General features: G+C 37.5%; 1 long non-coding RNA gene across 1 annotated transcript; it reads right to left on the reverse strand.

Moving 5' to 3' along the window:
• Nucleotides 1-802: 802 nt before the first annotated feature.
• Nucleotides 803-27,659, reverse strand: LOC108615884 (uncharacterized). Its single transcript, XR_001915989.2, has 3 exons — nt 27,611-27,659; nt 1,327-1,614; nt 803-1,175 (listed from the first exon to the last, which is right to left on the reverse strand). It is a non-coding gene; the product is annotated as an uncharacterized LOC108615884 (long non-coding RNA).

Genomic DNA, 27,659 nt, shown 5'->3' on the forward strand with positions numbered 1-27,659 from the left:
GCGTTTTGGCTATCACTCAAGTCCAGATAAGAATAACAAATAAGCCAACTAATACCCTAGCAAGCTGTTAAAGCTGTTAAGCTCGAGGGCTAAGTATGACAGCTTAGTGGAGCATTAACAGCTATTGGCTAGGCTAAATGATTGGCTGAGGGCTATTACTTTTAGTGGGGTATATAATTACAGTAAACGCCAATCAAGTGGAAGCCAAATGCGATAACAAATTTGATATCAAGTGGTTGGGATTGTGACACATTGTTTAGAGTGTGGAGCACAGCTTTAAATGGTTTTGTGAGTTTACAACTGAAGACAGAAATTCTCAAAGCTTAAAGGATTAGGCAGCATTTAGGAATGGGTTTAAGAAATATTTAAAATAAAAAATACTTCTATTCTTTTCCTTCTTTCTTTTTAAGACGCGCATATTCACTAGAAATCTATAGACTATAATAAACTGTTGTATTAAACGATATAATCAGTATTATCAAATTAATTAAATTTGTTTCTTTTTTTTTTCAAGTATTGTTTCAATAGTAATTTCTATCTTCACTGGAAATACGTTAATGAGCAGAAGTCAATCGATTTGGCTGCCGAAGCAACAATAAAAATTTAAGTTTAATTATTTGCAGCAACGCCAAGCAATAATAATAATAATAAATAATCAGAAAAATAAGTAAAAGAAGATGAATAATAAATAAAAATAATGAATTTGTTGTCTGCTGTTTTTCAGCTACAACTAAAAACAATTTCCGCATGGCACTAGAACATGCTCTTTGCTCTTAAATGATCAATGGAGTTGCGCATCTTTTTATTTATTTTTATTTTATTTTTTTTTTCATCTCAATTTTATTTGCTTGCGATTTTTTGGAGTTCATAATTCGTGCGGCGCTGACACACAAAAAAAAAAAAATAGAAAAAAAGAAGGTGAATTCAAAAAGAATTCTTCACGCTTTGGCTTATTCAAGTGCGCCGCGTGGGCCGCAGCGAGCATTGCGTATGATTGATAAGCAAATTACGTATACGCCTGCACGCACAGAGATTGCGCATACGTCATGTCGGCCACGATATAAGATTCTTTCTGCCTATATTGACACGCCTGTCCCTTCTGATTTAGTTCACGCCTAGCCTTAAATTCATCGATCATAATTAAGTCCTTCAGCGAAACGGAAATGCTGATTACACTGGAAAAAAACAACAAGAGACAGCAAATGATTCACAAATGACGTAACAGAAATTATAACTAAAACATTCAAAAACTGAAATACGAATACAAAGTGTCAACGACACCATCAGCATTGTCGTATACATAGTATATTAAACAGAAAGAGTTACCAAAGTAAAGGTCAGAGCTGATCTGGCCGCAGTTTGTTGTCAACGCAGTTGAGCGACCTTGATGCTGGCTGCCTGGCTGGCAATTTCACAATCTGAACGGAATTAAGACTCTTTGGCATGCAAGACGCATTGCAAGCGAGCACTTCCGAGCGCTTCTGGTGCCACGAAATGGGTTTGTTTACGCCTTCAGAGTCAGGTAGGCTAAGTTCACGTTCGATTCGATTCCCAAGCCCAATTACAATCAAAATTTTGAACATCTTCTGCAAAGGGGTCTATGAGGCAGATGCGCTGGAAAACATGAATACAGGTAAAACGATATATTAAGTTAGTGCTACAAGTGTTGTACAATTATAGAGTTTATATACGAGCAGTGTTGTGAAGGGATGTTTTAATCTATTGTATTAGCATTATAATTATTATTTGTAAGGTTTTTGAAAAACAGTTTTCTATTCAATTGTTATACTATGCTACCAATAGTGTACTACAGTAGTGTTGTAAAACATGATTATGCTGTTATCTTTGCACAGTGTTTGCTAAAAACATTTTTTATAGCAAAAGGTTTTGAAAAATACTTAGGTATTATATTATTACTTCTAATAACAACAAAAATAAGAAGTATATAAATCAGTGTTGTAAAACACAAAAACAGCAAGTAGCGTATAAAATGTGAAACATTTTTAATCTAAAAATCTTGGCTAAATTTGAATAAAGTTTTTGCTCTACATACACAAAAACCAAAAATTCTAATTAGCCGCACATACCCGTCTTACAGCCCTATACGCACAGGGTATGCGCAAACAGTAGCACTTTGTGGCTGGCATGAGTTGTTGGAATTGCTTTGGTGGGAAAACAGAATTGCTTTTGGGGCGTTAATTTAACCAAAAGGTATTTTTGGGGCAATGCTTTGAGCTGTTCGCAATTTCCGCGTATAGAAAACAACTTATTAGCCAGCCACTTAGCCTTGAGCCAAGGGAAATCTCGTTTCTATAAATAAGCCACCTTTAAAAGCCATCTCGTTATAATTTAAAGCACAATTTGTCTGGGCACATTAACTAAATGTGTTTAAAACAATTGTCTAATTGCGCTCACTCGCTCGATGCTCGATGACGTGGCACAGGGGCTGAATCGTGGCTTAGATGTGAGCCGCTACATATGCTAATTGATGAAAATTGTTAATTAATTAGCCTGGCCAGGCACAGAGCCCGACCTTGACGTGAGCCCAGGGCATCGCTGGCTACGCGTCTCATGCGTTACTAACGTCTAGCAATTGATTAAAATACGTCAAAAAACTGCAAAAGCTTAGAAAGTATAGGCATGGAACGCGCAAGACGTCTAGCATAAATTTAATGGGTCGCCTCTCGAGTGTCGAGTGTGTTGTTAGCTCTGGTTTATGAAGTTAGCAGTGCTGACACTTAATTACAAGCTTGTTTTGCAGTCATGTTGCAAGTCAGCGTGTTGCCACAACTCTCTGGGATCTTAGCTGTCAGCGCATGCTGCTTGATATCATCGAACAGCGTTGCAGTTGCTGCTTGCCCCGGTTGCAACCTCTTGTGCTGGCGATAGCCATCGCGCCTTCAGCTATGTGTGATATGTGAAAAGTCGAATGCGCTGACTCAGCAGCAACAGCTAACAAATTAAAGCTGCAGATCTGTGCCAGACTTTTCATGCGTGCTACAGCTACACTTTCCATCATTCTACTTGCCTTAGTTTTGATGATTTTCTTTTTTTATTCTCGAAATGTTAATTTAATTGCTTCTGCGCTGCGTTCTGTCTGTACTTCCTAAGCGTTACACGCGTTTGGCCATGTAACTGCTTGTATATGTATGTATGTACATATGTCCATAACAGCTTCAGCTGCAGCACGCATGATACGTACATAACTCCAGTTTAGCTGCGTAAGCAAAGCCACACAGGTATGGCTGGTATGACAGGTATGGCAACATAGTTGGAGAAAGAAGACAGCAACGATGACAGCAGAGGCACATGCAACAAGTGGCACAGTTTCATAATCGTAACTGGCAACTTGCACTTTTAACGGGCATTAGAACAGAAGCACCAAATGCAGCACAGCGGGAGGAGCACAAACTTAGCAGGAGGAGCAGAAGTGGTTAAAGTTGCTGTTGCTGCTGCTGTTGTAGCTACTCATGACAACCTGAAGAGTAATTGCACACATAATTCATGCTCAAGGCCGCGCACTGCAGCCAAAGCGAATTTCATTTTCAGCACCTCAACGTAGAACAGAGCGAGCAGTCTTTGCTGCTGCTGCTGCTTCTGCTGCTGCTGCTGTTGCTGCTGTTGGTCTTTTGTCTAGAAGATGAATGGTTGCGAGTTAGTGGCTGCTGTTATTTTTGTGTTGCTTCTTTTTCAGAGATACGAACTTATGGCGGCTTATTAATCAAGTTGCAAGCAAATTAGCACAGCTATAGAGCCATAGAGAGTGAGAGGGCCTCTTGGTAACTGAGAACAGACAACAGCCAGTCGTTGTAACTTTAATTATAATAAATGTCAGCTTTAAATATGTAATTAAGGCGAGTAATGCGAAAGCGAATGCGAATGCGAATACCGAATGCGAAATGCATCAGAGTTGTGCTGGTTCGCTAAACGAACCAATTCGATAAGCTGCAATATTGAAACTGAGAACTAGCAGCGAATATGTAATTAAGGTAAATATGCTAAGCAACATATGAACTAGTTCGATAGGTTTCAATAAAGAATATGTGTGGAATTTATGAACTAGCATAAAATTTGAAATTAAATCAACTGCCCAAATGAACTGAAGTATCGATATGTTACAATAAAGAATAGAACTTGTGAGTCAGTGCAGCTGCATTAGTTCAATATTTTTCAATTTAAGCTAACAGCAGATCACTTATCACAACATTTCAACTTTATTGCAACTAAGTTAATACGTAATTAACGCAATTAAGTTGTCTGCAATGCCATAAGCTGCACTCGTAGTCACTTTAAAAAAAAAAAAAAAAAAAAAAAAAAAAAAACTAATTAATGTTCTCAGATAAAAACTGGCAGATTGCATTAATTGCAGTTTCAACGCTCTTCGCCGATTGCCATCGCGCGATATTGAAAGATGAGGGCCGCCAGCAATAGCTACTACATTTGCTTCTCTACAATATTGAAGTGAATAATTTGATTTATATTCGCAATTGCAACAGAAATTTATCTACACGCCATTAGAGCGCATCCCATGGGCCGTGGCTCAAGTGTGGGCGTTCACTCTCGCTGCAGTTTGAAGCTGAAACCTAGAAGCTGGAAGCTGGAAGGTGGAAACTGGAAGCTGATTAATGTCTTCACTTGGAGCAGAAAGCGAAAACGATAAGGCACCTTCTCTGCGCCTTCCTCTCCTTCTATGGCATTGTTGGCTACTGCACATACGTATGAAACCAGAAATTTATTGCCCAGCCTTGCAAATATAAGAAACAGCGCGTAAATCAATTATGCACAGCCAGAGACCGGCAAATGGCATAAAAATGTCATACAATTTGTGACAATTACAAGTAGCAGGCGATAAATAAATATGCAATGCACTGCGCGAAACTAGAGTGACCATAGCAATAGTGTAGACAAAAGTAAATATAATTTATATAATTATGATTATGCACAAAATACAATATAAAATCTTTTCTATAAATAATAAACAAAATAAAATAATTAAGCATACAAAATACATGAACATATACACATAAAAAATAATGAAAATTAATGAAAAGCAACAACAAAAAAAAATTAAATTAAAATCAAATAAAAATTAACATATAATATAAATATAAATAAAAAACTGTAACTGATCAAAATAAATTTAATACAATAAAATATTCTATTTCCCAATTTTCGTTAAATTTTAAGCTCAATTTTCGCTCAGTGTAGTTACGCATGCCTATGCATATTGCCTGGCGTTAGGCTGTCTACCCGCCTGGATGGAATTATGAGCAAGGACACTTTGAACCTGCCAGCTATATTTCAGAGCTGCCTCTATAAATAGTTGTGTGTGTGAGTGATTATGGCGCGCGTTATCAACTCGGACTTTGCCAAAGGTTTTAGACCATTAAGTTTCGACTTATTTATAGACGCTTGATTTATGCACTTTGCATTTGCAGCAGCAGCAGCAGCAGCAAAAGCAGCCGAGAGCTACTCAGATAATGATAGAGACTTCAGCTTAGAAGATCACGAGAGTTGGGGCTGCTTGCTAATATGTTCTAAGCTGATGCTGATTGCTTCATCGGCTGATCTGCATACTGGTAGCTAAATATGTACTATAATGTGCTTGAATACTATGTAAGTCGATGCTCCGATCTTGTTCTTCGAGTATGCAAATAATATGAGTCCGAAAACAGACTAAGTCTGGCCTTGAAAACGGCTCCATACAATAGCCGACATTTTTTTTTCTTTTTTTTTTAATGAAAATTAGCGACAAAAGTTTTATGTTTTATGAACAAAATTTAAAAATGAAAAAGATAAAAAATCTTACAATTAGAATATGTCTGCTTATGTAACCAGTTTTATGAGTTTCTTTTTCATACCCTGTAGCTCTTTAAAATGGGTGAAAGGGGTAGATCGTTTGGGTAAGAAGTAAGCGGTAAAATAAATAGTGGATGATTTCATATTTATGGTAAATGCTTAGTCAACATGAAAAGCATAGTTGGTCTAGCTATGATCTTTTATCAATTCATCTCACTGTCTGATCTTGGGAGATACAAGACCTACCTATTTCAAATTTTGTATATATATGCTAGTTTATTGTACACTAAACATATTTATACTTTTAAGTGAATATCTGAGTTTACATATATTGTATTGATAAATATAACTATAGATCGATCGTCATAGATCGTAAAGACTTTTGGGTACGTATGCAAACAAGAATACCTAAACACCCGCTTTCCACCGAGTTGAGGGGTATGTCCAAGTCGATCATGCTTACACTTTCAGTTTCATAACTTTTGGGGGGACTGCTGACGTCAAAGCAGGCCCGGCCGCTTGTTATCTGGCATCACGCAATGATATCAATCTTTATAGTTCATATGTATATAAACATTAGGCAGCAAAGAAACCGAAAGGTGTGCGCATTGTGTGAAGCGTTAGCTCCTGCTAACTCTTGGTTTCACATGAGAGCAGAAATTATAAATAGGAACTAGAAACTTGACTGTGACTGTGACAGGGCAACAAGCTGGGGGCACTATTAATAATAGTCTATGAAAATAAAAGTGATTTGTTTTCGATTTTCAAATTCCTACAAACTTCTATACTGCATATCTATAGATAAGTGTATATATATATAGCTCCTCCATTTGCTGATGGCACCAACATCTAACTCGTTTCGACTGTTTGATGAATGCTGTCTGCCTAGCTTCTTAATTGATATTAATTTGTTACTCTTTAATGGCATAATTTAATATTATGTGTAGACAAACGAGAAACTATGCTGCAGTTGTGCCATAGCCGACTGCATAATGCACGCTCATGGAATATAGAGGGCTAAACAACGAAAAATAGATCATATAGATCATATAGATCATACAGATCATATAGATCATATAGATCATATAGATCATATAGATCATATAGATCATATAGATCATATAGATCATATAGATCATATAGATTATATAGATTATATAGATCATATAGATCATATAGATCATATAGATCATATAGATCATATAGATCATATAGATCATATAGATCATATAGATCATATAGATCATATAGATCACATAGATCATATAGATCATATAGAACATAGATGGATCACATGATTCAAATAGGATCACATATGTAGTTCATATGGATCATATAGATCACATAGACAAGACAGACAAATATGAAATAGAAGGGAAGGAGACTGACAGATAGTCAATAAGATAAAAAAGATAAAGATAGACATTTAGACAAAGATTTCACAAAAACTAATATACTTCATTGAATATATTATAAGGCCCAGACATAAAAGCAGACAAAACGTAATCTACATACAATGATCGATCCAAGTGGCTAAGGCGTGGGCTTAACCATAGATTTATACACAAATATATTGAAACAAAAAAGCCAAAGCCAAGCAATTAGCGCGATTTCCTATTTGGTTAATATGCAGAAAATTAAAACGGGTGTGCTTTGCCTTTATTAATAAACAATATGTATATATATATAAATCCATATTAAGCAAAAACAGCAAACACAACGGAAGATTAATGGAACTCGAGTACATATCTGTACCATCAGCTAGAGTCGGAGTCAGCGAGTCCAATGTTAAATGGCTTTAACCCACCCAAAGACACCAAAATGGTTTATCTGTCTGCCTGTCAGCCTGTCTGGCCGTCTGTCTGTGGCTTTTACTTCCGTTAGCGCATACTGTTTAAACAGCTTTTGAATGGTTTAATTGATTTGAAGCTGTCGATTATAATATTTCAGCGCGCACGCACTTGGCGCGACATTAATTGCTCGTAGGCCTGATCAAGTAGCATTAGTTGTCTAGCCATCCCCAATCCATAAAAATAACTGCGAAAATTTGCTACTTCTTTATGAAGAAGATAATTTGGAAGATTGTATACTCTTTTACTTCAATGAAACGAATTTCTCTATACAACATCTAAAGTTTTTAATATAAGAACTAAACATATTATCCTTAGTTTCTATGGCAGCTACGTGATACAGTAAGCCGATCTGATTGGAATTTTGAGTATAGGTGAAAATTACGGCACAAATTACAGAAAGGAAGTTTTACTAAAATATTTTGTAAAATAAAAAAGTTTATTGTATAAGAACTAAATATTTTATTACAGGAGTTATGTGAAATAGTAAGTGGATATATGCAAAATTTTTTATATATCTCAACATTTTTAAACTCCTTTCATTGAAGATGTTTGACTAAAATACACATTTGACTATAATATAAATGTTTCTCACATAAGACTCACTAAATATAAAACCCTTAGTTTCTATGTGATAAGTATATCCTCTAATCCTCTAATAATTGACGAAAAATAATGCAGTCAAACCAAAAATTTTGAATATAGCTAAAAAGCTAAACGGTTAGTTAGCCATAAATATATAAACATTATATCACTACTTAGCTATTCATGCCCCATATGACACCTTTTTCTATAAATAACATACTTATCTAGTAAATAAAAATTCCCTAACGAAAAGTGTATTGAAATATTTATATAACAATATAATTGATAAACCCAAAACAAAGAACTTATCAGCAATGATCAAGCGATAGCTTAAGTTTCTGTATAATTATTCAGCCTGAAGCTAGAAAAAAAGCTAGAAAATCTAGCTACATTTATTAATTGAATTAACATCAACATTTAAACAATTATGCTGCATTTAAGCAAATTTGCATGCGCGTTTAATCAATCATTATAATCGCAACTCAATTTCACTTTTCGCGGTTTCACTTTTAGAATTTATTTATTTGTTTGTTTTTTTTTTTTTTTTTTTTTTTTTTTTTTTAGCACTTTTTCAAGTAGTTTTTTTAATGTCTTGGCAATATATGAGACATATGACATAAGACTTATATCCGGCTCTGAGTACGATTTTGAAATTTAATTCAAACTCGCAAACGTTAAAAATTTTGTTAAAAATTTAATTATTCAATCTTATGCTGAATGCTAAAAGATATTTTATTTCGAGAACCAGTTCTTTGAGAATATGAATATGACAATGAATTATGAAAGTTGAAATGTGAATTTAATTTAATTTTTTTGGGTGTGTTTGATGTATTATAGATAGTGAATATGTTATGGTATATAAATATAAAGAATTTATGAATACATATATTTTTTCTGAAGAGCTAAAGTTTAGGCTGAAGCTCAATGTACTGGGCGTGTTTCATTTGTCTGAACCCATAGAATATGGTTAAATGTGATATAATTTGGATAGCCCCTTGATGTAGATGTATAGTAAATATGTATATGGAATATAAATATATAAAAAAAATATATTTTTTTTTTTTCAATAGTTAAAAATCAGACTAAGGTTCAATGCACTTGGACTCGTCATATTTCATTTTATTTCTATTTTTGTTTTTAACTTTTTATATGAATTTAACTTGGTATTCCAAATGTCAATATATGTAAATTTGTTGTTAGACTTTCATTAGTATAAGCATTTACCGTTATAATACACTTGATAATATATAATATAAAACATCAAAATTATCTGACAAGCGAAACAAGCTTAACCAGATCGATTTCGTTCGTACTCGCTTTATATATGTAAGAAGATGAATATTTAGAATGATATTGCCGACTAGCCAAAAACAAGAAAAAAAAAACAAGATTAAAACAAGAAAAAACCAAAAACCAGTTCTAAAAAAAATGTTGTTAATGATTCGCCCGGCAACGCCGAGCAAGTGCAATAAAAATTGATATATTTAAACTGTTTTGGGATTTTATATATTTTATGATGCACACACAGTTCGTATAGAAGAAGTCTCTGTGATTATCTCACAGGGATTTCCATGAGCGACCTCAATGTCACTTGGCGACCTTGTGACGTCACAAATATTGAAGATACCATATACATATATGTTTTATGAACTTTATAAGATATATTCATGCTGCTGCAGACCTGTTCTGCACGAACGGAGGCTGAGCCATGAGTCAGCTCAAGTGTAGCAAAGGAAATGTAGCAGAAATTCCATTCATGAAAATCAAGAATCTTTGCTATGTATACATAGTTAATGTAAATGTTATTATTATACATAATATGTTGTACATAGCTCATATAACTTGATTTAGTTTCATTTTTAAAAAGCTTTAAAAAGATTTGTATGTTCTTTCAAGTACTTCAAAAGTCATTAATAAGGTTATATAAATAATAATTAAATAAAGTTCGATTTAATTTTTTTATATGTGTTTTTAACGAATTTTTGTAAACGAGTATTAGTTAAAATTTTTTTGAGCTTATATTTGCATTAGGTTTTTATTGAATTTTTTTTTTTTCTAAATTTTTATATTTTTAAGTTCAATATTTTTAATAATATAATTTTAAACAAATAATTTTTTAAAATTTAATTTAATTATTATTTGTTTTTTTTTTTTTTTTTTTTTATATAATTTAGTTTGTACACATGAAATATATTTTTATTTTATTTATTTAACTTTTATTTTATTGTATGTATGTGTGTATAATTATTTTTTTTTATTTTGTATTTTTTTTAAAGACATGGTATATATAATTATGTATGTTGCATATTTTATTTAAATTTTATAGATTTTTCTTTAATAAACATTTATTTTCCTACCACAGTTTATGGCCCACAAATGTGGCCCTATTTATGGCTAAGTATGTTGGCTGCCTGGGATGCTGGACAGTTTATGGAGAGGTTTGGGCTCTCTGCCCACACAATGAAAAACAAATGTGACTTTGGTTCTTTATTGTTGTTGCAACAGCAGTTGTTGCTGTTGTTGTTGTTGTTGTTGCAACTTGCCTAGTGGCAGGCAGCTTCGATGCTCGCGTCTCGTTTACATAGTTGATGGGACTTGGCTATGAGTTGGCGTACGGCTTGTTAACCTCCAGCTGAAAGTGAAACTGAAATCGAAAACTGTGCAAGAAATAGAGCAATAAGTTGCAGATGCGTGGACAACGATAGCAGCAGCAGCAGCAGCTGTGCCAGCAACTGTTGCTGGCCAAAGGAGTTGCTGCTGAGACAAAGTTATTAAAGCAGGCGTGACAGAGCGTTCGCCTGGAGGCGCATTATTTTATTTTCAATTTAATGATGGCGGCAGCAAGCAGCGTGTTGCACGTCTGATTGGCAACAAATTTGCAACAACAACAACCAAATGAAGGTCGCCCGAGCAGCAGCAGCAGCAACAGCCAACTGAGGCTCTAAATGCAGCCAGCAAGGAGCTGCGATTGTTGTCCATCAGTTGTGACACTGTTTCACAGTTGTCGTGTGCAATTGTTGCGGGTGTTGTTGTTGTTACAGTTGTTGCTATTGTTGTTGCTGTTGCTGTCAGTTGCGTGCCACGGCATTGGAGGCGTGTTGCCTGTTGCCGCTTGCAATCAAGAAAAGTGATCGCGATTGCGCTCAACTCCAAAGCAACTCAAAGAGAGCGGGTGGACGGAGAGAGAGAGAGAGAGAGAGAGAGAGAGAGGGGAGACGGGGGGCTTAGCCTGATACAGCAAGCATAACATATACTAAAACATACAACAACAACAGCAACATAAACAACAACTAACTAACAAGGTTGCAAACAAAGTTGAAGGTCGACAACAGACAGCAAAGGGTATATACATATATACAATGTCTTCAATATATGCTAACTCCACATATACATATATATACACCTCTTTATATATATTTGTCCAGTATCGATATCGGTCGACTCCAGTTGTCTGCATGTAATAAGTAACAAACGCCGCACGACATACGACATTTTTATACTTTGCCATGGATTTAGTTTTATGCTCTATGCCATAGGCATGTGAGGGTGCGAGGAGACGGGTGGTGGGCGTGGGTGCTGGTTGCTTGGGGCGTGGCATCCATAGAGCCTCTCGGACTCTTATCGCCATAATTGAAGTAGTTGCATTGTCTATAAATTCTTTTGTCTACGTGTGGGCAGTCGGCGAATTCTTTGACTTTGACTTCTCGTTGTCAATGCGTACGCAAAAATATGTAAATGTAATTAAAAGTGGATGGAGTGCGTGATTGAGAGAGAGGGTTGACTAGCTACACACCCTGTAAATTTAAAAATATAATATATATTTACAGGATATTACATTTTCCCCAACTCTCAAGAACTTAGGTAGAGAGAAGAGCAAAGGAGTATGGACAGCAAAGACTATATATGATATCCAGTAAAAGTCCTGACTTTGTCTTCAATTAGCCCAAGTGGTATATACCCGACCAATAACTCATTTCCACTGCATGAGGGGCATCCTATGTAAAAGAGAGTCTATCTCTGGCATTCTAACGCTGAAGAACTGCGTCCGTTTTGGTTGCCCCACGTAAGCGCAGGAAGTGGCCCACAAATCACGTTCAACCTTTGACAACTACTAATGACCAAATGCCAAGCAAAATCCAATCCGGCCAGCCGACTCCCAGTTGGACTCCAGTTGACAATTCTAACTGGAAACAAACGCTGAAGCTTCCTGGCAGCTGCAGCTGGAACTGGCAGCGCAAGCGAAAGAGAAATCCAGACCAGCTGCAGCAGCTGCCTGGAGAAAGAGAAATCAAGAATGTTCATTGATTGTGATACTACTACTATTTACTTGCACTTAAGTGAAAAGCTTCGATTTGCATTGGGGCGCTTAATTAGCCGCCCTGACTGATGACAATGAAATGGAAAACAATCACAGCTTATCAGTGGAGGAGCAGAGTGAGGGGAGGGTGGAGGGGCCTTGGGGGCTTGGCACTTTCAGTGCGGCAGCTCGTTAGAGCCAAGTCGCAGCTATCGACTCGCATGCATCTCTAATTTATATGTCAATCAGACAAACGTATGCGGCTAGCGAGCGCATAAACAACACATAATTGCATTTACATTTCGCCTGATAAGACACTAAGAGAGAGAGAGAGAGAGAGAGAGAGAGAGAGAACGATAGGCCAGTAGAGCGAAGCTGGACGAGTGAAGCGAGCAGCGAACTATTTAACTTCTAGCTTTTGCCTTTGCTTCTTACTACGTCTCTAGCTGCGTTTCTCTGTTACGCTTTGCTTAGGCTAAGCTCTATACACTTAGCTCTGCCTTCGTCTCTCTCTCACAAGCTTACAATTTGCTTATGCCGTTGCATTTTCGTGCTCCCCTGTCTGCTTCTCTGTTCGAGTCTGTCTGTTACGCTCTCCATATGTCAAGCACTATGCCCTTTCCTCTACCTGCGTCTCTGCCTTTGCCTCTCTCACAAGCTCCGTTTGCTTTTGCCGTTGTCTTTGCCTTTGCGTGAGCATCTCCGCTTGCGCCTCTCTCCTTAGCTCTGGCTTTGCTTATGCCGTTGGCTCTGCTTGCGTGTCTGCCTGCGCCTCGCTCTCTCTCTCTCTTACGCTCGTTCTAAACTATGGCGAAGCTCTATGCCCTTTCCTATGCCCAAGTCATTGCCTATCCCCCAAACTTCCCCCCTGCCATTGCTTCTCACTCTTCCTCTGAAATGTCTCACACTCTGTTTCCGCCTCTGCTGCCGCTCAAGTCTCTCTGCCAGTTTAATAAATTGAATTCAAGCTCTAAAGGAGTAGCCCTTTGAAATCTGTAGCAAGGCACTTCTTAGATCCACACACACACATTTCCATTCGCATGTTCTTGCCAGCAATTGGCATAAATATTACAGCAACTGTTGCTGCTGCTGCTGCTGCCCTTTGCAACACCCGACAGCTCGTTGCAGTTGTTCCTCTGGTAGCCTTGATAAGTTCTAACATTTTTACTATGCTCCTTCATGATTGAGTTAACTTCATTTGCGAACAACGACACGTGGCGAACACACTCTCCCAGCACTGTATTTGCTGCTGCTATTGTTGTTGTTGTCCGTTGGGCTTTGTGTTTAGTTGGGGATTTATTTTATTGCCTCTTAGGCAAACATGTCAGTTATGTCTGCAAAAATACATATCATCAGCCTGGACATGCGTGTAGGTTTACAACAACAACAACAGCAACAACAACAACTGACACAAGGCAAGGGCACAGCCTTCCTATAAGACTCAAATACATTTGGACGCCTGTTGTGGCTACAAATTTATGGCAAATTTTTAAAGTAAAATCTTGAAAGTGTCGAAATTGCATTGCAATAGTCAAAGCGTGTGCAAGAGTGAGATAGCACCCGTGTGGTGCGAGTGAGAGCGCAGGCGTCAAAGGCGCACACAACGAGGCGGCACAGCTTGCTGTGAGGTCAGCCCAATTGCAACTGCTGCCCATGTCCACTCGCCCAGTCGTGTTTAGCCTTTGCCTTTGCCTTCGCCTTCGCCTTTGCTTACATCTCCCACTCTGCTTCTCTCTCGCTCTCGCTGTCGCTTACCTGCGCCGCTTGATTGTAGTCTATGCTTCCGCCTCTGCGACTGCCTTTGGCTGTTCTACTGCTGCTGTCTTTGCTTTCGTATTTAGCTTAGCCCCAGCCCTTGCTTTCGTCTCTCCTTCTTTTCTAACTTCGCTTTAGCTTTTGCTTCCCTCTCGCGCTGCCGCCGTTTCCCTATTTTGTTGTCGCTGTCTTTGGCTTAGCGTAAGGCTCTGCCGCTGCCGCTACTTCAGCCCCTTCTGCTCCCACTGCACTGGCCTCTCCCACTCTCAGCGCCTTCCATGTCCATGTCTTCACCTCTGCCACGGCCATGGGCAATGGGCCGCATGTACTCGATAATGTGCCTGAGGTTATTTAAGGCCTCATTGCAGGCGATGTACTAGCTAAGTGTGTGTTTGCTTGGGTGTATGATTGTGTGTGTGTGTATGGAAAATGGAAAATGGTATCTTAGCGAAATCTAAACAGAACAATCAGCGAATAAAAAGGGAGCAAAGCAAAAGTACTTATGCCAAATGAAACGAAAAGAGAAACTTGAAGCAAAAATATGACCACATCAAAATAGAATAGCATTTAGATCAATGTTTAGAGGTTAGCTATGGGTATTACTAGCAGTCTAAATTGAAAATTGCATACGTAAAGCAGATCTAGCGCATTTTGTGTATGAAAATATCTATGGCAATATTCTCATTTAAGCAAGCGCAAATTCTAATTAGATTTTATTAAATACAGATCTGATAAAGTCAGCTTTATATAAGAGAACCCAAGGCGCACTTCTTAATTAAATTTCAGGCTTCGTAGACCTCACTTTGACTTTGAGAGACTGCTAAACTTTTTGGTGTCAAAGCATTCACATGTCAAACTTTTGACAATCAGTTTAAATATATTTGTTTATAAGTCCGATTTGATCGTAAGCTACTTATGTTTATTTTATAAAAAAGAGGTACTTAACAAGACATTATAATGAATGCGATAAAGACTGCTCCCAAGACTCTAATCTCCGTGCAGAAGACTTCGACAGTTGATTTGTCAAACTTATGCAAAGCAAATGAACTTGACCTGAGACTCCAGGCGTGTCTTAAGAAAATATATTTTAAGTATAAAAACAAAAAATAAATAAAATAAATAATAAATAAAACCAACAGAAAACAAAGAATATAAAATAATAGATATATAATACAAAAAAAAAAATTCTAACCAATAAATGATATGAAAGAAATATTTTAAGAATACTTGCACATAAAATTAAATAAAATAAAATTGTTTCAAAAAATTATAAGTCTATAATTGTATATCTTTATACATACTGGAAGGAATTAAAAAATTTTATTTAAAAGCAAAAACTAAAGAAGTTTAAATGAGAGAAACTGCATAGCAGCTGACCTTCATTTCAGGCTCGAAGAAAGAAGAAAATGCAAACAGTCACTCAAATGAAAATAAAATAATATAAATACAATATAAAAGAAACTCTCGAAGCCATAAAATTTCATATGGCAATATGGCCTTAATACCTTTGCACATTTTGAGTGATTGCGTCGATGGATGCTGTTCTACCTGTCACAGCATGTCAAACACTTTGCTGGGCGCCCGCTCTGCATCTCCCTCCCTTCCCCGCTCTCTGTCCCCCTCTATCTCCCTCTCACTACTGCTGCCACCAGCTGACAGCTGAGTGTTCGGAATACTCCTCCACAGATTTGTTGAGTTGACAACGTTGACCCAGTTGAGAGGCCCAGCCAGAGTCGATGATGACAAAGCAAGAGCCAAATGCCATATTTCGAGTATATATTGACCAAGTTAACAGGATTTGGGGCAAATGCAGTTGTTATTGAACTTAGCTAACTTGGCTAGCAACTAACGCTGTGTATGCTAATTGCAAAAGCAGTTGTTGTTGTTGTTGTTGCTTAGCACTTTGTAGTCGTTGCTTGTCTAGCTGTCAGCTATGTAGATTTTCTTATGAGTGGGCGTGGGGCGTGATTATGAGTCGCGCTGACAGGTTGTTCGCTCTAGCCAAGCATTCTAAATGCGGATGCCAGTAAATATATATATATATATATATGTATATATGTATGTATATATGTATATTTAAAGCTTAACCAGCTTCTGCTTATCTCAACTCATATATTTATGTACGTGCCAAAATAATAAATGACAAATAGCCTGGCTAAGACACGTCTAGTCTTGTACTGCGTACTGCGTACTGCGGGCTAAGCAGGTCCTTAACTCTTCCTTAGCATCAGCGTAAATTATAGAACCGCGTGAACAAATAGCTAAATGCAACATGAGAGCAACAGCAGCAGCAATCACAACAACAGCAACAACAACAACAACAAAAGCAACTGCAGCAGCCAAAAGCCTAGACAAGGTCTCCAATAATTGATTTATTTGAAGCTTCTCTCTTATTTATGATGTGAAATGCGGCCCATGCACACAGGGCCAGCGGCAGCATCGATTTCCTAGACAGGCAACAACAGCTGCGGCGGCTGTCGGGGGCTGTCGGGTGCTGGGGCGTGGCAGCTGGGACAAGGCGCTGATTGGTTTTGAAATGGAAAAATTAGAACAAGTGCCACTTCAAGCTGGAAAATGCTGCGAAAATCAACAATGAAAACATTGCCAAGGCGATTGGAGCTGAAAGCCGAAAGAACGCTAGACAGAGATAGCAGATAGTGCATGAGGAACTAGAAAGAGATAGCTGCAAGTGCTGCAAAACCAAAGCTGCACTGAGAGAAAACGAGGCAAAGTGGAGAAAAATTAAGAAAATTATGCAAAAAATTTCATGACGTGTAAAAAATAGTTGGAAATTTTACTGGTAAATAATAATAATTTAATAAATAATTATTTATTTTTGCTTTGAAGACTTCTAGAAAGTTTGTAAAGCTCTAATAAAATATTTAAGAATTATTTATATATATATTTTTAAATATTCTATAATATGTATTTATATCAAAATCTGAACTTGCATAAATATTATAGAATTTCGCTTAACAATTTTTTTGTTGTATACTCATTCATTAAAATGAAATGAGTATATTAGTTTTGTACATTGTGTGGCCATTTGTTCGTTTCTCTGTCGGAAATACCGGCGCCCATTGGGGGAGTGGTAAGTCGAGAAACAATGTCTTCTCTAAAGTCTTAGAGCCAGGAATCAAAATTTTGCTGTTACACCCGACTTAAGTGCTTATCCAAAATCTGAGCCTTAATATTTTCATACAGTTTACATTATAATCCTCAAACATTTAGGCAGGAAGTCAGTTGGAAGCAGAAATCGCATCGTTAAGCAAACCTCATTCAATATTGATCGAGTTTAAAATCCTGTTTATCGCTACCATTAATCAGATTACAAATATATTTGTGCACTTGTTTCATATAAAATTGAGCTGCGTAAGTGAAGATTGACGGAACGTGACAGAGCGTGGCTTTAACGATATCAAATATCGTTTCATTTTTCAGGCTAAACTTGATTTTAATGAATATTTCGTTAGGTCTTTTAAGTGCGTTCAGCTGATTTAAATACTAATTAGTGCTTTACATTCAATTTACTTTCTTTTTAAATCTGAGAATCGCTTAAAATTTATTTTAATTAGAAGAATTCTAAAAAAAAATCTGAAATGTTTTGGAACTTTTTAATTCGACTGAGAAGTATTGAAATACTTAAAAACGCGAAATGAGTGACAGAAAAAAAAAAAAACAATTTATTTAAAATTTAAGTCTGAAATAGCAGTTTAAATTTGTCTTAGGTTTAATATATAAATATGAATTAATTGACAAACAAATTTATTTATATTTTATAGAATTAGAAAAAACCAGAAAATTTTTTTATGTTCATTGAATTTTATTTTAATATTTTTTTTTTTTTTTTTACATATTTATAGAATTGCATAGTTTTTTTTATTTCTTTTCTATTTAATTTTTTTTTTTATTTTATTACTTTTTTAATTTTTTTTATTTAATTAATGTGTATGAAAAATATTTCTTTCTATTATATATCAAGAAAACACTTTTTTTACATTTCATTTACATTTATTTAATTAATTTTGTAAAATATTTTTTTGTATACTACAATAATTAATTTATAATTTTTGTTTAATTTTTTTTATTAATACATAATAATTTGATTTTTTTTCTGTGCAGCTGCACATGCTGCATGCCACATGCTGCATGCCACATGCCGCATGCCGCATGCCGCATGCAAATGCTGCCGCGTCAGCAATAAATTAAAGTCAATTTTAGTCAAATAAAATGTTAACGGGTTTCTATTTTTCGAAGCTGGACAGAGACAGGGATAGGAAGCTCAACAGGCAGGACAGGGCAGGACAGCCAGAGAGAACTCCAGAACCAACTCCAACTGCAGCTCCAGCTACGTTGGCGGCGGCGCTGACGGCGTTTGCAATGTGCATTTGCCCTTTTTGTGCAACATGAAGCTGTTGGCCTGGCCTCGCCTGCCACGATGATGGACAATGTGTTGTTGTTGTTGTTGTTGTTGTGGATGTGGTTGTAGGCGGCGCTGGTAGTGCTGGAGCAGGCACTAGGCAGCAGGCACGGTCGAGTCTGCCTTTTGGTATTTGTCACGTTCGTCCATTTCGAGAGTCCACGTACATGTTGCCGCATTGTTAATAACTTTATTCGGCTTCAGCGGCGGCGTCGTCGTCGTCGTCGTCGTCGTCCTACTTGTTGTTTGGCTAGCTCGTTGACAATGACACTGCACCGTTATTTATGAGCTGTGTGCTCCATGCTCAATTATTGACATTGAACTCCTGGCGCCCGCATCGCACACACACTCATAGGCAACACACACAGACAGCACACACACACCCAGGTTACACGATTGTTTGTTGTTTGCATTGCCTAATCAGCAATCAGGCTTGAATCGGACAATTGTGTCATTGGCCAGCAATTAAGTCACAATTGCCGTTATGCAAATTCTAGCAAGGTCAACAGCCAAATAAAGTTAACAATTAAAGGAAAGGAGAGAAGAGAACGATGAGCGAGATGGAAGCAGACAGTGGGAAAGCCTGACTGACTGAGGGAGAAGCGAGATAACACAAAAATAAAGTTATTGTGATTGGGAAGTGAAAAGGGCGAGAGAAAGGGAGTAGCGAGAGCACAGAGCAGACAAAAGAGGAGAATGGATAAGGCATTAATTAAATGGCATGAGAGAGAGAGAGAGAGAGAGAGAGAGAAAGCAGCAAGAAGAGAGATAATAGAACAAAGGAAAATGTGATAAAGTGCAGATAGAGCAGCAGAACGAAGAAACAGAAAAGATAAGAGAATAAAGAAAGGACTGAAAACAAGAATATGAACAGAGAGAGAGAACAGAAGATAGATGGAGAGAAAGGATGCAGTCAGCTGATAAGCATAGCAGAGAGTATAGCAGAGACTGGGGGGCAGAGATAGGGAGAAGAGCAGAAAGCAAAGGGAGGAAGAAAGAAAAGAGAAGAGAAGATAAGAGGAAGCAGAGACCCAATAAAAAAGAATAGGGAGAGACCGAAAGCAGAAGAGGAGGCAGAGACTAAAAGAAGGAGAGAATGCAATGGGAGGAACCAGAGAGCTACAGCTGGGCAAGCAAAGAATGGAGAAAATCACAGAAAAACCCCAATGGAAACACGAGACGAGGAGTGAAAAGCAATGTAGGGAAAGTAGAACTGAGAGAGGAAGTACTTAACGGAGATTAGACAAAAGAAGCCAGGAAGTAGAAACTGAAAAGCAGGGAAAAAGAAAAAGACGCAAGGAGTAGAGGAGGAAGGGATAATAGTTGGTTGCATAGCTAAGCCAGCAAACGAAAAGAGGCAGAGAGAGGGGGAGGGGAACATCAAAGCTGGGATCTGAGCTGCTTTTCTAATAGGAATTCGCTGCATCATGCGCGCCAATTACGACATCGATTTATTGATTCAACAAGACGGTGGGGTGCCAGAGCCAGAGCCAGAGTCAGAGCCAGAGCAAGAGCCGCACAGGCCGAGGCTCAGTCGGAATCGCAGCCACTCGGCCAGCTGTGCGGTGCGACCCGTTTTATTAGACCCATTGAACCACAAGTGCCGCAGCAGGAAAGAAAATTAGAACAAATTGTTCATGAACTATAAATGTTCTGCGATTGTAATGGCCTAATAGAAGTGAGGGCGATGCCTAGATGTGGGCATATTGAGGCTGTGCTTAGTTATGCGGCGGACCGAAGATGACTAATAAGTGTTGTTGAATGGAATACCCTGTAAATGTGGGAAGTGGCAATGCGGCAGCTAGATAGGGAAGTCTTATGAATGTATGTATGTATGAATGTATATAAGTTATTTCCGTATGAAAGAGTAAACAGTCTAGTGGTCAAGGCTTTCCAATAATCATCTTAAATTTATGGTATTGCTATATAATATTATACCATATTATAATAATTCTTTTAATAAAATTCTAAAAATAAAATAATCATCTTAAATTTATGGTATTGCTATATCATATTATACCATATTATAATAATTCTTTTAATAAAATATCAATGTGGGATAATACTTAAAAATTTTATCAATACATATATAGAATCGTATACTGATCGATAATTATCGATAAATTTGATAATTATCATATATCTATAAGGTATGAAGACTTTTTGCTTTTGCTTAAGATTCATATCTCAAGGAATAACCTCATGCTATAAATATACCATCCCCTTATCCAAAACCCTCACAATCATCAAGAGTTGAATATGAAGGAAAATTAAATACTACAACTGCTACTCCAATTCCTACAGAGCATCTCTCTAGTCTGTCCGACCCCCAGCTAGAACCCTTTTAAACTGCAGTCTTTTGTTAGCATTTTTGTTGTTGTTGTCAATAATGTTTTGTGTGTTCAGTAAATGATTTCATTTGGCAGCGGCGCTTGTTTCTTGACTTGACCTGCTTTTGATATTGGCCCGTGTAAACAGCCAAACGAGAGGTGAACGAGGCGACAGCGTTGTGGGGGGCGTGGCCAGAGTTCTTGCTCAGCTGGAAAGCCCAATCTTTAGCGCAAATTCTAACCGCTAAATTTTTTCAACTTGATTCAGAGTCTTTTATTTTTTTACTGATGGGGATTTCGCTTCGGCCAAGGAACTGAATCATCAGGTGAAAGTTCTTGAGATGAGAGCTGCATTCAAGGCAATGCACTTGATATGCCAGATAAGCAGCTGGCGAAGGTGCTAATGATAAGTTAACTGCAGAGATCTGAAAGAACCGACTAACAGATCGAATATGATACAGGTTGAGAGAGAGGGAGAGGGAGAGAGAGAGAGGGATATAGAGGTGACTTATTGTTGGCTCGATAGGAATTTCAGTTGCGGCAAGGTCAAGCAGCTGCCAAATCAGTCGAATCATTGCTAAAGTGAACCAAAAGTGAGTAAGAATGCTGCAGTCGAGCGTAACGGACGGCGTAATACACGCTCACGATACTCGAAGAATAGTTGAATTAATTGTGAATATAAATTTATAATCAATTGTAAACGTGTATCGGTAGTAGAGAGAGAATCATGATTCACTAGTCTTTGTTCTTAAATTGAGGAAGATAAAGACTCTTCAAATATATCACGCCTTTAGTGGACATAAATTCATATTTGGTCTATAGAGAAGATTAACAGCAATTCTGTAAGCTTCTTGATTGATTGGCGGAAATCAGCAATTAATGTTTGCATTTCTAGATCTTAAACTGTGGAAGACCTAAGTAGGCTGACCAGATATGCCATGTCTTTAGTGGACAGCCTACCATATATACTGCTAGATTAATCTGTTCAGCCTATTATTAGCTAAATTTAATTACGCCCTTAGTGGGCGTGAAAAACCTGATTTATTTTTATTTAGTTGGTTTTTTAAATTTAGTAGTTCATTTGTTGGAGTCGTTTGTCTTAGGCTCTATGAGTGCGCTTAGATATCAATATATACATACATCGTTATTTTAGACTTATTCATTGTCAATTCTATTGTATTCGATAATATTTTAAACTTGTCTGGTTTACCGAGAGTTGCTGTTGACGGTCTGATTAGATCGTTGCGAATTTATCGTTGTAGTCCAATGTTAAGTTCAGATCGATCTATTATATATATAGACTTTGTTTTTCAGCTCCAAAAATCTTACATATATAAAAACTATTATAGATATAAGGATATCATTCCTACTGAAAGAAGTGAAACTAAATTATATATATTAATATTGCAATATTCCTAGATTCAATTGTAACAGACCTCTGTAAGAGCTCAATAGAAATCAAATTCTGGTTTATTCAGCTGTAAAACAAAACACAAAATATAGTTATTATATAAGAAGAAGTTAGCAGTGCAACCAATATACCCTCGTTACACTCCCTGCGAACGGGCATTTAAAACGAGTTCGGGCTGACGCATGGACGCGTCCTTGACGCAATTTGCACAGAATTCGCCCGGAAAAACAATGGAAATGAAATCACTGTTAATGGCCATAACAAAGGAGATACCAGAAGCAGCAAACAACTGCAACAACTGCTGCTCTCGCAGCAGCAACTGTTGCTGTTGCTGGCAGCAAGTGTAACAAGCCAAAGCAGCAATTGTTGTTTTTTTTTTTGTTTTTGCACCCAACAATTATTATTATTATATTACGTGTGCTTGTGTGTGTGTGTGTGTGCGAGTACTATTATTATTATTATTTTGCGCATGACTAACCAAATGCAATTTCAGATGCCATTCTTTTTGCTTTAGGTTTTCGATTTCAGCGAACTCTTTTTTTTTTTTCCTTTGTGCCACTTGCTGAGCGAGCGAATGTTGCAATAAAACAAAAAATACTTAAAAATACTACAATAAAAAAGAAGTCAGTCAGTCGACCATATATATATAGTTTATATATAGTCGTATAATCGTAAATTTGTAAATCAGTTGCAAGAACATGTGTTAACATCGCATTCGCTCAGCTCCACTTCCAGTTACAGTTGGCTGCCGACACCTTCTTCTTCTTCTTCTTCTTCTTGGCCCGACCAAAATGCTAAAATGCTTAAATGGCGCTTAATTGACTCGTCGTCATCGTTGGCTTTCTTCAAAAATAATCTGACACACTTTTTGATTTTATTCCTGGGATTAAATGCACGTTTAACGGCTATTAGAAAGCGACAGCTGTATCAACAGATACAGAACCGCTGAAAGCGAAACAGAATCTGGTCAAGAACGTTAAATGCGTCGAAGAATCTGGAGTAGGTGAAAACGGCCTAAAATAGCTCCACTGAGTGCCTGCAACTGTTGCTGCATCTCTCTATCTCTTTCTGAATGCCTCTTCACCTTTCAGAATCTCGATCATTATTTTCTTATATCTGTCTGTTTTCCTCCTTCGATCTCTATCAGAATATCAGAATATTAGAATAATTATCGATATCGAATTCTTGCTATGTTGCTCAGTCTATCTCGCTCTGCCTTGATCTAGCTCGATCTATTTAAATACATACATACATATGTGCATATACGTTTCATTTATAAAACTTAACTATATTAACACACACATTAATACCTTCGTTCCTTTCAATTATCAATATAAATGCAGCTCTTCCCACATGTGAACAATTAATGTGCAGCCTAAAACTATGCAATGCAAATGGCCATCGAAATTCGTCTCAGCCAACTGTTAATTTTGCATGCAAACAATTAAAAATTAAGCAAAAGCCAACACAAAATGCGCTGCAACGGCAAAGCAAACCAAAGAGAGAGAAACTGAAAGAGGCAGCGCATACAAAGAGCGCAAAAGCTTTCTGCTGAAACTTGCGCTTGCGCTCCGCAGCATGATCTCTCTCTCTGTCTCTCTCTTTCGTACACTAGCGCGCGCAGCTGACCGAACCACTCTCACTTTTTCTACTGCAATTGCCAAGAGCAAGCAGAAGGCGAAACTGTTGAGCGCAGCTTTTGCCTAGCTTAATTTATACACAATGCATGCGCATGAATGCATGTGTGTGTGTGAGTGTGCGTGTCTATGTGTATTTCTTTGTGTGGCTGCGTCGCAGCTTTAGTTCCCGTTGGCCACGCCGCATTCGCAGCGACCGCAGGCGTGTGAGCGAGAGGGCAAGTGATTGCTGGTTTTACCTGTTTCGGCGCTTGAACACTTTAACATTATCGATTTGATATTAATTTTTGCGCAATTTCGCAAGGCCAGGGGGGCAGAGGTGGGGCCTATGGCTATGGGAGGTCCAGTGCAAACTCGGCCAATGTTTAGTTAGAAATATTTGCCATAAAATTATTGCTTGGCAACGCGCATGCTAATTAACTATGCCAACACCAACAGCAACAACAACAACAAAGACTTGGCATTTAATTGTGGTCTGTGGCTTAATTATACAGTTAAGCATGTAGGGACACACCAACACACGCACACCTTGAACTTACATTAGCCAAGCATATGAACCAGTTGCTGCACTCGACATGCTCTGACATGTTGCAGTCATCATTTAAATAGAGACTTTTCGTTGTTGTTGTGTTTGTTGCTGTTGTTTTCTAAGCTCGCCTTGGCTGACAGCTGCGTTGACATGCGAATGACAGCGGAACATGGGGTGCACTACCGTTAGCTGCCGTTTCAAACCATTGTTGTTGTTGTTGTTGTTGTGACATATGTGACATGCAGCCAGAGTTAATTGACAGAGAGGCAGACATTGATAACAGCTGATTGCATAAGATTGATTAGGCAAACGCATACAATCACACATACGAGCATGTTGTACACACATAACATGAATACACGGCAAATTTTAAGATTATACAAAATTAATATATCAATAATAAATAAAGTTAAAAATAAATGATAATTTTTAAGAAAATATTTAAAGATGTATTACAAATACAAATTTTAACTGATGAGCTCTTATGATTGCTATAATTAAGGTTCCTAAAAATTTTAAGTTGAATTTGTGAAATGAAGCACTAATGAGAATCGTATAGAAGGGCGCTTTCAATCGTCAATTCTATTCAAAATTAAAATGAAGTCTCTTTCAATTTCCCGCAAGCAGAATAAAAACGTTGTCTTCAACAAGTTCTCAAGTGACCCTCGCACTTACCCTTATATCTATATATATATCCTTTCTTCGCATGCTGCGAATTAGTGCTATTCATGTCACAAATATGTTTGACATTAGTCCGCAATTAATCAAGTTGATGCGAGCTGATGTCGAGCGCGCGATCCACGAATTCCAGCGAAAGGCTTCGCGTCAATTGTGCTTTTCTTCTGCTTTTTGGGGCCAGGATAAGCAGCGGCACTTGCAAAAGCGACTGAGGCTGGAAATAAAAAACTTCAAGGCCATTTGCGTCTGGGGCCGGCCGTAAGATTTATGAGTTAAGTGACACCCGCATTCACTTGGCCAACAACAACAGCAACAGCAGGAGTTAAACGAGTTTCAAGCAAGTTCTTCAACCAGTTGAGCTGCTGCTGCTGCTGCTGCTGCTGCTGCTGCTGCTAGTTTAAGTCGTATTTGAACCGCTTATCTGCATTAATTATCAATTAAAGCATAAAACTTGATTCATTTCATATCAAAAGCTAACACTAAAACCGAAATAAATTCATATAAATTTCTGCGCATTTGCCGCGCGATTCGTCTTCATTAGTGAGGCATGCGCTGAGCAGGTGGGCAGCAGGTGAGCTGGCGTTGAGCTGCTTGCAGTTAAAACAAATGGCAAAGTGTGCTGCAAGTCGCTCTAATTTGTTGCCAACATACACGCACACATACATACATACTCGTGCCTTATTGAAACAAAAGACTTAGGCAACGAACTTGCCCAAATGAGAACTCACACGCATTCATCAAGTTCACTGAATGAACACATCAATGCCCATTTACAGCCAAAAGCACTGAACTAAAGAAACCTTGGCGCATATAAATTAGTCACAGCCTAAGATGAAGCCCAGCACCAAGAAACTATAACAGAAAAAAAAAATAAAAATAAGACAAGCTAAAACAAGCCAAGACTTATTCGAGCTATGATGGCCAACGCACATTTTCCCATCAACTCGGCCAGATAATATAAAATACAATATATATATATAAAAAAAAATCGCCAAGAGATTACGCAATTCCACATAAATTAGATGACGACAACGAGAGCTGGACGAGAGCGGCTGCCCGTTGCCGCCTCTAATCACAGCTTAAATCAAGCGTGGCAAATTGGAGCAGCGACAAGTGCGCACCACCAAGCCACCGCCAGCCAAGCCACCGCCATCAGCAGCCACCACAAACCACAAACTAGCTGCAAACTAGCTGAAAATAAAAGTGCTGCAAAATCGAGCCACAAATCAAGCGAAAGCAAAAATTTGCCAAATGCAACTGAAAAAAAAAATCGACCAAAAAAATCAGTAAAAATAAAAAAATAAAAAAAAAATCGAAAAACTGGATAATTGCGCAAAGATCGTTAAACTAGGCGAACCGAGCATATAGACGTAGTAGTAATACCAGCAGAGCATTAGACGAGTTTTAGACATAGGCTCGAATCCAAATAGAGCGCGTGTCGTGACACGAAGAACACGACCAGACAATGACGTCGACGCGTGTGCGTGTTGAGCTAATTAATAGGCAAAACATTTCAAATAAAACATAAATTGAAAACTAACAACACGATGCTATAATTAGTACAAGAGTGCGCCAGTCTGGCGACTGCAAGATACCCTGTAAGGGGTGGCGAAAGGGAGGGTATATGCAGTGGAAATCAAGTGGGAAACATGGAGACTTAAAAACTTATTGAGTGAGTGAGTGGCTTACTGAGAATTGTGGTATGAACGGGAGTGACTGACTGGGAGCTACTCTGTAGGAAGCGTGTAGGAGTGTGTGGGCGAGTAGCAGGCTAGGGCATACCCTGTAGCAGCTGCAGCAACCATTTTATATGACTAGCAGTTACGTTTACTTTTAAGAGAGCGTAACTGTCTAGGACATACTCAGTAAATCATGTTAAGTAGTAAAGCAGAGAAATATACTAGACTCTTAACTGGAAAACATTACAGTAGAGTGAAAAGGTATTAGAATGTTTGAGTAATAGGAGGTATACAATGTTATAAATATAATAGAGTATTTCCTTGTATTATTCTTACTTTAGGCACTTACCTAGTAATTATAGACGTAATGAACTTTATCACTGCTATTCTAATAAGCATTTACATGATGATCATTATCATAATTAACAAGATGATTAGCATATTATTTTTAACAAAATAATCACTTACACCATGGTAATGAACAACATAATTATTAACATAATAATTGTTTACATAACAACATTTTTCATTAACATTTACAATCTTATTAAAAATATTACTTAAAACTATTAACAATTCTTAACAACTATTACAATTTGTTATAATACTTAGTATATATGCAAATATTTAACGAACTCACCCGAAGAAGAAGAGGAGCAGCACTGCACGGGACGTCCGACCAGCTGGAG

The sequence above is a fragment of the Drosophila arizonae genome, chromosome 5, assembly GCF_054131065.1.
Source record: "Drosophila arizonae isolate 15081-1271.41 chromosome 5, UAZ_ARI_1.0, whole genome shotgun sequence".
NCBI lineage: Eukaryota > Metazoa > Arthropoda > Insecta > Diptera > Drosophilidae > Drosophila > Drosophila arizonae.